General features: G+C 27.2%; 1 pseudogene across 1 annotated transcript; it reads right to left on the reverse strand.

The window, feature by feature from the left end:
• Nucleotides 1-2076: 2076 nt before the first annotated feature.
• Nucleotides 2077-3564, reverse strand: LOC111303179 (dehydration-responsive element-binding protein 3 pseudogene; annotated as a pseudogene). Its single transcript, XR_016326696.1, has one exon. The product of XR_016326696.1 is annotated as a dehydration-responsive element-binding protein 3 pseudogene (transcript).
• Between the last annotated feature and the right edge of the window lie 9290 nt (nt 3565-12854).

Below are 12854 nucleotides of genomic sequence, written 5' to 3' on the forward strand. Positions count from 1 at the left end.
TACAGTATGAATTAAGATATTATATCAGTACCAAAGCACATATACTGAGAGCAAAATGGGGTCCATCATTTATATTATTGTCTTTGCTCTCACGTCTTCCAGCTAAGAAATGGGTCATGGATTTTTTATTTCTCCAATGCTTTTCTGTACATTTTTAAAACAAATATAAGAAAACTTCCAGAGGTGGATATACGAGCCATGATATGGTGGATGGTCTTGGTTTTTTTTTTTCTATTTTGGTGTTTGTCAGTTACTGAAAAGTTTCAGTTTGTAATGGAGTAGTAGTACTCCACCAAAGCTTGCCTTTCTCTTTTTTTTTTTCTCGAGAACTTGAGGCTTTAGTAGACAGGAAATGACAAAAAGTCTAATGCAGTAGCTGATTCTTGTGAGCTCGATAATGAGCATGTAGGGAATGCTAATTATATTATTTGCAAGCTTGAAATTTCATTACAAAAAAAAAAAAAAGAAATAACAGGACAAAAAAAATTGTGGGTTTGCATTTGCCTGTAAATTATTGGTCAAAGTTTTCCAGCCATGAACTACATGGGACTTTACTGTTTCTTTGGCACTGCACATATGCCACCAGGAAAATACTGTACTTCGCCTTTTTTTCATGAACAATTTCATATAGATATTTTATAGCAGTATTATTTATTTTATTACTACTATCAATAATTATGTGATTTATTAAATTTTAAATATAAAAAATATTTTACTATAATGATTATTAGCTTAACGAGAGATACTAGCTAAAAGAATAAAAAAAACAAAATAGGAAAAGCTAACAACCAAACCAAGCATAGTTGAAGGGGTAAAAAGAAACAAAAAAGAAATCCTAACAAACCTGTTAGAAAATTCAAATGACATATGGTGTCAGCTGAAATTTGTAATAGGTTGCCAAAGGACAGTGTCTTTGGCAATTGGCATCATTATCTACGTCACAATTTATTATTGGTTTATTGCTAATAATTTAAGTCTTATTTCTCACATATAATCATAGAAGAAGTGGAATGATATATATATATATATATATATATATATAAATACAATTTGTAAGGACCTGCGAGAAGTATACGAACACGGTGGTTGAAATGCAGCTGTCAAAGGAATAAGCCTCTGCAACAGACCATTTATTATACTATTTTTCCTTTTAAATTTTTTTTTATAATAATAAAGAAGAGCAATGGGTTTCTGTTCCCAGTGTTTGCTTAAGTTTTGGGTGAGATTTATGAAATTTTTTTATTAAAATGTATTACATACAAATTAAAGTTGAAAATACAAATAAATAGATCAAAATAATTCATTATATAAATCAAATATATAAAATTTGATATATTTTTAAATAAATTTTTTATTATAAAAATTTTATCATTGAATAAGTATTAATAAAATTTTAATTACAAATGATGTTTTAATAATTTATATTATATATATTATTGATCATTTTATTAAATTTTATCAATTTATAAATTTTAATTTTTAAAATAAATTTTTATGTGTAAGAACTCCAGCTAACTCTTGTTCCGTACTGTGAGTTAGGTTGATACTTTTTAAAGAGGAAAATGTAGATTGGGAGAACATATTTAAACCAATTAAACCCAGACCATTATTTTGTAAATTTTCAATTTCCATGGCCAGATTGTGACAGATGAAATAAAACTTTTCTAATTGGTTTGGTTCTTTAATATTTCAAGGTACCCAACCTCTTTGTTTTTTAGGGCGAAGAGGAAAGACGGGGAATCTTATCAATCTTTTAAATTGTACATCACAATTTCCTTTCAACATTGCATTCTTTTCTTTTTTCAATAGTACAAAAAAAAAAAAAGAAGAAAAGCACAGTTTGTTTATCAATCTAATGACAGAACCCATCGTATGCATAACCCATGGGAAAATTTTTGACTTTATGCCTGTTAATGTTTCAATGGTTTTATCAAAACCCATTGAAAGAGCCCTGAAAATTAAAGGACTACAACCAGGAACATATGAGCTTTAATTACACCACAGCACTTGTCAATCCCAAAATCAACACAAAAGCTAGATCAAACAAAGAAAAAATTACTTCAAAGGCAAAAGAAATAAGAACCCATTGTCTTTGACCTTTTCTTTATTCTATTGAAAAAAAAATTAATTGTTCTTCAATCGTTGTTAACCATTTTTTCTTACCACATCCATTATTCTTCTTTCTCTAAAAAGTAAAAAATTTTGACCAATTGAAGCAAAGCAACTGTCATGCTAGATTGATAGAATATTAATCTCAAGCATAAAAAAACTGCATGCCAAAGCTCAAGGCCTTTGATGAAATTTACCATTTTTCTTTCAAGGGCTTGGTTCACCCAAAGGGACTACTGCTGAAGAAACAGGCCAAAATGGTGTCTTTTGCCCTTTCCTAGAGAAAAAATTTGCAAAAGGGCAATTTCGTAAAATAAAATTGATCATTTTTTTTAAGTAAAAAAGGGCAAACTTGGATTTTTATTTTCATATTTTTGGTCATGCATTAATGATCCCATAGTAAAGGACCAAACCAAGTTGTAATCACAGTTTGTTGCATTTGCATCGAAATTTCCTCCCCAAAATACCCACAATTTTCTTCGTTATACCAAGGCATGCCACTTGGATTGAAAAGCCACCCATCAACCGTGTCCACGTACACGAACTCGCTCCCTGACTCCGCAGATTCGTAGCTCGTCCCAAGACTCGGCAGCTCCACTATCTCGCTCAGCTCCTCCGGTGTCGACACGTCATCTACATTCGATGATGATGACGTGGAAGCTGATGAAGATGATGATGACGATGTGGCGTTGCTGGTGTTCCCATTACTTAGGTACTCCATCGAGGCAGCTTTAGCAGCGGCGGCTTGGACGTCACGGGGCGAGTTGGAAGCTGGTCGAGGCAGCGACTCGGCGAGTTCAGGGAAGTTGAGAATCGCCGAGTTACCTTTGATGCTTAAGGCTGCCACGTCATGGGCTCGTGCCGCCATTTCGGCAGTCGAAAAAGTGCCTAACCAGATCCGATTCTTCTTCCGGGGCTCTCGGATTTCGGATACCCATTTTCCCCACGTCCGCATACGGACCCCACGGTAATCCGGGTGCTTGCTATTATCCCTCGGACGCTTTGGTCTCTTCGGATCGGACGTCAGGTCAGTATCTAATTTCATTTTACCACCGTAGGAGGATGTTGAAGGTGGAGATAAGGCAGAGGCGTTGTTGCCGAGAGTGCTTGACTCCGTTTCCGAGTTTGGTGGGTCACCCATTGCCAGTTTCTGATTCAGGGTTTTCCTCAACACACTTAAAAACTGAAAAAAAACACCTATTCAATACAATGGTAACTGCTAACCAAGCAGACTGACAAACTATGTAAAGCAAGCAACTTTACAGAAGTTCATAAACAGAGCATGCAAAAAGTTAAGGTTTTTGCTTGTTTGGTTTTCTTATTTTGTTGTTAGTTTCAGCAGAAGGAAGAGACGAAGTAAATGAGAGAAAAGAGGGAGAGCCTTGATGTGTGGAGAGAAAGGGATAGAGGAGGAGGGGTTTTAAGTAAGGGAAGAGCAAACGAAAGACGAAGGAAAACGTGGGGTATTTAAGTGATCCCCACACTGATATACACACGAAAGGCCACCGGCTTTTTTAACCTCATCATTATCACCTATTAATGACTACATTTACTCACATTAACACATTATTAAAGTTAATATAGGATCAAAATATTATTATTTTAATTGAGAGAGAGAAGTACAGCCTAGAAGTTTAGGGGCGTCAAAGGCTACAATGTAAAGTAGTCTTAGGGCATGGGGGGTGGGGTTTTGGGTTCACAATTAAAACAGCTGGCACAGCCGCCGCCTGAGGATGCTGCGTGGTGGTAGCTAATTACGTACTTGAATGGGGCAGTTAACATTACTTATTGTTAGTTACTCTTTTCGTTAAAAAAAAAAACCTAAAGTTAAAAAAAACACATAAAATGGGAAAAAAGTACTATTTTTCTTAATTTAGTTTAATTGCATTAATATTTGATTGATTGATAATATATGGTTATATTTTATATATAAAATTATGATAAAATAATATTATAAATAAGATTAAATTAAATAATATTATTTTATTTTATATTTGATATATATAAATATTATAATAAAATAATTTATTTATTTGTCAAAATTTTTTTTTTTAAAGTTTATATAATCTAAATTATTAATGTAATTTTTAAGGGTATAATTTGACATTTAAATTTAATTTTATGGATTAAAAATAATCTTTTTCACTTAAAAAAGATTGAATAATCTTATATCAATAGAATATTAATTCTCTTTATAATCTTTATATTTTTTTAGATACAAATTTAATATGATATAGAATAATTATTATCCTATCATATTAATAATTTTATGAATCAAATATGATCTATGGTTATATTTGATACATACTATTATGATAAGATATGATAAGATAATATTATAAATCAGATTAAATTAAATAATATCATTTTATCTTATGTTTAATGTGTGTAAAGATTAAGATAAGATAATTTATTTATTGATCAATATTATCATTTATCAAAGTTTATACAATTTAAATTATTGATGTAATTTTTAAAGGTATAATAAGATATTTAAATTTAATATTAAAAATAATTCTTACTTTTTCAAATAATAGAGTTATCTTATTGGCATATGATATCTAATCATTTCAATAATCTAAACTTTTTATTCAAGTATATAACAAACATGTGATATGATGATTAATATCTTATCCTTTAATTAGTCTTATGTGTCAAACATAACATTTAAATATTATATATTATTAATAAATCATATGGTAATATTTTATTTATAAATAAAACATGATCAAATCTTTAAAAATAAATATTAATAAATTACATGATAACTTCATTCATAATTATTTTTAAGGATTTAATATTGTTTATTTGATTCATTAATAAAATATTAGTTTATAATTAATTGATAATATATCTAATATTTATTTATTATCAATACATCAAAATATTAACTTAGCGACGCTGACCTTCTTTTTTTTCTTTCTAAAATGTAAACGTTACCCAATAGGAATACCCTTTTTAGTTTTTGGCTTTCACCGTTCTAATCGTGTTTGTTTTAGTTTTTTAATTTCACCAACATTTCCTGTCCAGTATGTATGGTGATAATACTATATATATTCTTGTTCCAAGCCAAACCCTAAACGGATTGACTAATTTATCCCACACCTAGCTTTGGAGTTTTATATTTTTTTCTAGCTTCCCCATATTCCACTCACATCCTTCTTTTGCTATGTTACTCTTTTCAATGGAGACAAATATTGAGCAATTTGAACAAAATTTGCCGTTCCTGCATTTGGATCGGGGTCCCATATGATATCATATGACAGTGTTGATATCCCCAGTAATTCAGATCATCGCCTGGGGCTCTGCTTGGTATTTGCAAAGGGTCTTGGTTCTCTAAACCTTTGGATGAGATGGTGAATTCTCCCACAAGCTGTCAGTTATCATCTGCAAAATTCTGAATGCCTCCATCCCCCCAATTTTTTTCTCTTTCAAGAAAATATTATCAACAGGTTTGATTTTGCAGTTGTGATTAGAATTGCAATGCAAAAAGTTGTTATAGTTGTGATTAATCGTCAACTATTATGATCAAATTTAGCATTAATATTATTGATTCATAATACTAAAGGGAGTTCAAATATATATGTCCCATACAATGCTAAACTCTTTTATTTTATTTGATGTTTTTGAGCATCATGGTGAGCTCAGGCTCTGCTATCTGTGACTTAATCAATCAAAATTCATAATCTACTTATTGTGCACTTAACAAAGTTTTGAAAAAGCTTACCCACCATGATCCCCATTTTTTTAACTTAATAAATTACAATTAAGGAATACTTGAAACAATAATACAATTGAGAGGGTTGCAATCACAGATAATAGCATTTTAATAAAGTTCTGTTATTTTGATAATTATAATCCTTTATATATGTTCAAGAAATGATATTTTAAATGATCATATAGTATTTGTATTTTGAGAAACTCACATTCTTAACATGTATAATAATAGCATATATTTAAAGGTAAATTACAACACTCTCAACATCATTAATAATGAAAGTTGATGTGATCAATTTGTTTCATCCTTTATTTAATTTGCTCTCATTATCATTTTGTTACCATCATTTGTCCTGATTTGACATTTTAGTTATTCTAATGTGATAATGACATTATTGGAGGAGATTAATTCTGATTTATTTGTTTCTCTTTTTTTTTTTTTTCATGCTCACTCTTATTCTTCAAATTTTTTTTTTATCTTTATATTATAAATTATATAAAAATAAAATAATTTGTTAATAGCTATAAAATTTATTGATAAAGTATTAAAATTTTAATTTTAGTGATTAAAATTTAATTTTTAAAAATTTTAAATACAAAATAAAACAAGATATTCAAAACTTATGCAAATTATAATGAACTTAATTACCCATTTGACAAATCCTTTTTATTTTTCTCGTGAAAGATGTTGAAGCCTACTATAGAAAACCCCAATTTTTTGGTCTTTGACTTAAGCAATAAATAACAATGGCCCAATTGCTCTTATCTAAAGTCATGTTTTTCCACAATTAACATGTCTTGAAAGAGTACTATATTTATGAGCTGTCAAAAACCAAGATCTAATTTGATGAATTAAACTAGTTTACTAGGCCCTTTCCATTGTTAGGGAAATTTTTGAACAATTGATTTCCACACATTTCGAGCACGCTTTTGGTCCACAAATTGGCTGGCTAATTTTATCAAACACTTTATGTAGACACAGATTAATTTATATTTTAAAATTAAGTTTTAAATTTTTTTATATATAATATTGTATTTATTTTAAAGTTATTATTATTATTTAAAAAAAGATTTATTTTGTTGAAATTTAAAGAGGATTTAATTTTAATTGGATTGTTGAATTGAAAGTATTCTAATTAAAAAAAGGATTGTAATAGAGAATTGGTTTGAGATGTATATTTAGATTAAAAATCAAAAGTTTAAATGGATTAGGAGATTCAAACAAAAAAAAAAACTTATTTTTTTATTGTTATTGGGATTGGAGGCCTATAAAAAAAAAATCCAATTAGGATCACTTAAAAATAATCAAGAATCAATTAGAAAATATCAAAAAAGAAAGAGAAAAAAAAAAAGAGCAACAAAATTAAGAGTTTTTTTATAGTTTTTTTTTTAATTTTTTGGGTTTAGATAATTATAATTTTTTTTTTTTGGAGTTTTGTGTTAAGAAAAGAAGTTGAGAAAAAACACAAAAGGGAGGGAATTAACAAAAAATTTTGGAAGCAAAATATTCAAAGATTTCAAGTACATATATTTTAGGTTTCTATTTGATTTTTGTTTAAACTAGAAAGAAAGATAATCGTCATAGGCGAGGGGCATTAGCGAAGGCTTAGAATGTTTTGTAGAGAAATAAGAAAGAAGACAAGATAATTTTTATTTTTTTCTTCTTTATTTGTATATTTATTTATGTTACTTATTGTTTCTCTTCTTTTTTTTTATATATTTAAAATAAAATTTGTATAATAAATTTATAATTCCTACCAAATGATTAGAGGATTTAAATATTGAATTATGAATTCTATCAAACGATTAAAAATTTTCATAATGAATTTTCGAAAACTAATTTTTCAATCCTACCAAATGATTAGAGAATTCAAAATTTCGTTAAATTTTACCAATCTATTGGATAATTTAATGATTTTTTTCAAAAGAAATTTTCGAGGTTTTCAAATAAAAATCTCACAAAACGATTGGAGGATATGCATTGATATAAAATCTTACCAAATGATTGGATGATTTTATTGATTGATTTCCAAAAAATGATTTTATAAAAAATATGTTAATGAATCCGATGACAAAGCCTTTTTAAAGTAAGACATGAGTCTCTATAAATACTCTTAAGGTGAAAAAATTATCTTAAATTACTATCAAATGATTGAAGTAACTTAAGACCAATTTCTAATATTAAATTTACTTGGTAAAAATATAAACATATTCAAAGGCTTGGATAACACGAAATCAAACTGGTACTATCTTTCGATGAGCGTTGTGAGGATGTTATAAAATTTTTCATATGTAACTATATTCTCGGATCTAGATCTAATTTTGTAGACATGAATTTATCTTTTAAAGACACCTAAGTCAAGTTTGGGATTGTTTTTTAAAATGAGACAGATTCAATAGATAACCAATCGCACTTAAATAATGTATAGATCCATAGAGTTATCTCTAGATCTGAAGCTATTGCTAAATCTGATTTTAGGGAGTCGCTACTAATATTTTTTATTTAAGTGTAATTGGTCACCTACTGATTCTATCATATTTTAAAGAATAATCCAAAACTTGACTTAGATATTTTTAAAAGGTAAATTCATGTCCACAAAACTAGATCTAGGTCTGTGAGTACAGTTACATATGAGAAAGGTTATAGCACCCTCACAACGACTATTGAAGGATGGTATTAGTTTGATTTCGTGTTTTCCAAGGCTTTGAACATTTTTATATTTTTACCAAGTAAATTTAATATTATAAATTGGTTTTAAAATTACTTCAATCGCTTGGTAGTAATTCTAGATAATTTCTTTACTTCAGGAATATTCATAGAGATTCATGTCTCATTTTGAAGAGGTTTCATCGTCAAATTCATTAACTTATTTTCTAAGAAATCATTTTTTTTAAATCAATCAATAAATCCCCTGATCATATAGTAAGATTTTATATCAATGTATATCTCCTAATCATTTGGTGGGATTTTAATTTGAAAACCTCAAAAAATTCTTTTAAAAAAAATCATTAAATCATCCAATCGTTTGATAGGATTGAAAAATTATTTTTTGAAAATTCATTATGAAATTCTCCAATCGTTTGGTAGAATTTATAATTCAAGATTTAAATCTTTCAATTATTTAGTAAAAATCATGAATTTATTATAAAAATTTATTTTAAATATGTAGAAAAGAAGATAAAGAAACAACTAAGTAACATAAATAAATATACAAATAAATAAGAAAAAAATAGAAATTACCTTGTTTTCTTTCTTGTTTCTCTACAAAACAGCTTAAGACTTCGCTAGTGCCCTTCGTTTGTGGTGATTACCTTTCTTTTTTATTTAAACAAAAATCAAATAGAAGCCTAAAATATATATACCTAAAACCCTTGAAAATTTTGCTATCAAAATTTTTTGCTGAATGCTTCCCTTTTATATTTCATCTTAACTCATTTCCCTAACACAGAACTCTCAAAAGAAAATCCTAGTTATCTAAACTTAAAATATCAAAAAAAATTATAAAAAAAACTCTTAATTTTTTTGCTCTTTTTTCTAATCTTTTTGCTCTTTTTTCTACTATTTCTCTTATGATTTTTTCTTATTGATTCTTGATTGTTTTTAATTGATCATAATAAGGTATTTTTATAAGCTTCTAATCTCAATTACAATAGAAAACATGAGTTTTCTTGGTTTGAATCCCTAATCCACTTCAACTTTGGATTTTTAATCTAAATCCATCTCTCAAACCAATTCATTTTTACAGTCTTTTTTCACTTAGAACACTTTCAATTCAACAACCGAATTAGAATTAAACTCTCTTTAAGTTTCAGTAAAACAATTCTTTCTCCCTTTTTTTTTAAATAATAATAACTCTAAACTAGATACAATACAAAAAATAAAAAAAATTCAAAGCCTATCTTAAAATATAAATTGACCCCGGACTAAATGGGGGTGTCTACAATTGTCTTTTTTTGCACATTTTTTGTATAGCAGGAATTGTGCAAAGATATTGACATCAATTACGTGTGGATTTGACACAAAGAAAAAAAATCTAAAGATTCTCATCTAAAATAAAAATTTGTAATTCGCAACTAAAATTCGAAAGTTTGCAATTGAAAAGTCAAACATTTGCAATTTAAAATTCAAGGATTCCCAACTTGAATTTTAAAGGTTCACAATTAAATTCAAATATACTCAATTAATTTAAAGACTTGTAAAACATTCAAGGTTCTCCAAAAAGTTTACAAATTCACAAATAAATTGAATTCAAAGATTCACAAAACTTCAAGGTTTGCAAAAGATTCAAGACTCGTAAAATATTCAAGATTTACAAGAGTTTCACAATTTGCAAAGATTTAAAGATTAAAAAAAAAATTCAAGATTCACAAAAGATTTAATATTCGTAAAAATTCAAAAATTCGTAAAAGTTCAAAATTTCACAAGTTTCAAGATTTGCAAATGATTCAAAGATTCGTAAAAAGTTCAAGATGTACAAAGATTTTAAAGATTTGCAAGTGATTCAAAGATTTGCAAGAATAATCAAATTCATAAGAATTTTTAAATTCATAAGAGTTTGTAAGACTTTTCAGTTTTGCAAGAATTTCAGCTTTGCAAGAACTCAAATTCATAAGAATTTCAGATTTGTAAGAGATTCAAGATTTGTAAAGATTCAAGTTTCTCAAAAGATTTCAAATATTCACAAGTTATTCAAAATTCGTAAAAATTTTCAAAGATTCACAAAAGATTCAAGATAACGATTCAAAAGTTCACAAAAGATTCAAAATTCGCAAAACATTTAATATTTACAAATATTCAAATATTCACAAGAATTTAAAGATTCAAAGATTTGCAAGTGATTTCAAAGATTCAAAGATTCGTAAGTTATTCAAGATTCACAAAGATTTAATATTCAAATCCAAGATTAAGGTTTTCATTCAAAAGTCTTAGAGATTCACATTTAAGATTCAAAAGTTTATATTCAATTTTTTTTTAAAATTCTCATCAAAGATTCATATTTAAAAAGATTTTTTTAACAGTTTTAAAATTTCATCCTAATAAAACCCAATGGATAAAGGCTTAACAACTTTGAAAAATTTAAAAAAAAAGGCTTTTTTTATCAAAGGCTCAACAACTTTTGAAAATATAAAAGGCTTCTGTCAATAGAGGCTTAACAACTTTTGAAAATAAAAAAGACTCATTTAAACAGAGGCTCAATAATTTTTATAAATATAAAAAGCTCCTATTACTAGAGACTCAACAACTTTTAAAAAATGTAAAATGTTCCTCTTAACAAAGGCTCAATTAGTTTTGAAAAATATAAAAAGCTTTTATAAACAGAGGCTTAACAACTTTGAAAAATATAAAAAAGAATTCATATTTGAAAATGATCAAAGGTTATTCAAATATTCAAATCGAAGATTCGAGATTCTCATCGAATGGTTCTTGAGATTTACATAATTTTTTAATATTCGCAAAAAAAATTCACATTTGAAAAATTCAAATATAGAATTCAATATCTCAAAAATTAACATAAGAGATTCTCATCTTGTGATGAAAAAACTCCTCTAAATAGAGGTTGTGAAACTTTAAAAATTGGTAGAGCTATTTAACCAAAGTTTACCAACTTTTTTTGAAATCATTTCTTCATCCATAGGTTTCAAACTTTATCTTCACAAAGTTTTCTTCATTTAAGGATCAAAATATCATCAAAAGATCTTATTTTTGCAAAAATATTTCCTCAATCGAGGATTATTACCTTACTTATTTTTTTAAAAAATTTTCATCAAGAATCAAAATCTTATTTTTGAAAATTATCCTTCACTGAGGATTAAAATTTCATCTTTGAAAAACTTATCATCAACCAAAAATATTTCACATTCTCACCATTTCAAGATCTAAGATCATAACTTTTTACCAAACAAATTACATGAGTGTAATGCTTATGATGCAATGTATGAAAGCAATGCATGAATGCAATGTTTATAAATGCAACTCTAATTGTAGTAAAAAAGGTCTCAAGATCATTCTAGTGTCTTCATTTTTTAAGTTCACAAATATTTCTTTTTCAATCTCTTAAATGATTATAATCGCCTTATGATTTTTTTTTTTAATTTCATCATTCAATCTCATCATTCATAATTTCTCTTTTCAACTTCTTAATAATAATAATTTCAAAATTAACTTACAAATTCCATCAATTAATCCATTTTCATAATTTGCTTAAAACTTACAAACTCGATCGACTAATTTATTGCTGTTTTCATCACTTGGTTGCCATATATGCAAAATATTTTTTTTCTTCTCTTTGTCATTCTAGATTTCCTTTTAAATGGATGTAAGAATCTTTTATGAATATTATCATTGTAAGAATCTTTTATGAATATTATCATTCATTTATTTATTATCGTTTTAACTTATGACAAATATAATGCAATCATACATCTACTTAATTGGTTTTAGGGATGCAAAAGTGGGTAGAAAACAAAAAAAAAAAAGAGAAAATACGTATTTATTATTGAAAATAATAAAAAAATTCGATCAAGAACAAATCAAAGATGAATAATAACAAATCACTGTAATTGTTTAGGTGGGATATCAATATCTAAATAATGAATGTTAAGACAATTTTAAATTCTAATTAAAAAGTCTTTCTCAAAAACTCATTCCATTGAATTCTCAAATTATTGAGCTTATCAAACTTTGTCCTAGTTCAGTGAAATCACTAGTTGACATTGATCTTTTTGCTCAATTTTTTTTACCCAAATCGTCTTTTCGGGTTTTTAATTTGAGTTTTTCTTTTTTCTCATTTTTTGTTTCACATCTTTCACATTTTTTTTATTCTTTATTCTTTTCATTTCTTTTTCACTTCATTCATTATTGACATCCTCAACTAATTTCAAATCAATCCCAAAACACTGAAACAAAATTGTGGTCTCATTGTTTTATCACAAGCATGGCTTAGTTTGATATTTGACTTTTCAATTCAAGCATTCATATTTGATTAAAATGAATCTTTAAGAAACATAATATATGCTAAGGTGAAGGG

This window comes from Durio zibethinus, chromosome 13 (genome assembly GCF_047325235.1).
Source record: "Durio zibethinus cultivar Kanyao isolate XHJ-2024 chromosome 13, ASM4732523v1, whole genome shotgun sequence".
Taxonomy (NCBI): Eukaryota; Viridiplantae; Streptophyta; class Magnoliopsida; order Malvales; family Malvaceae; genus Durio; species Durio zibethinus.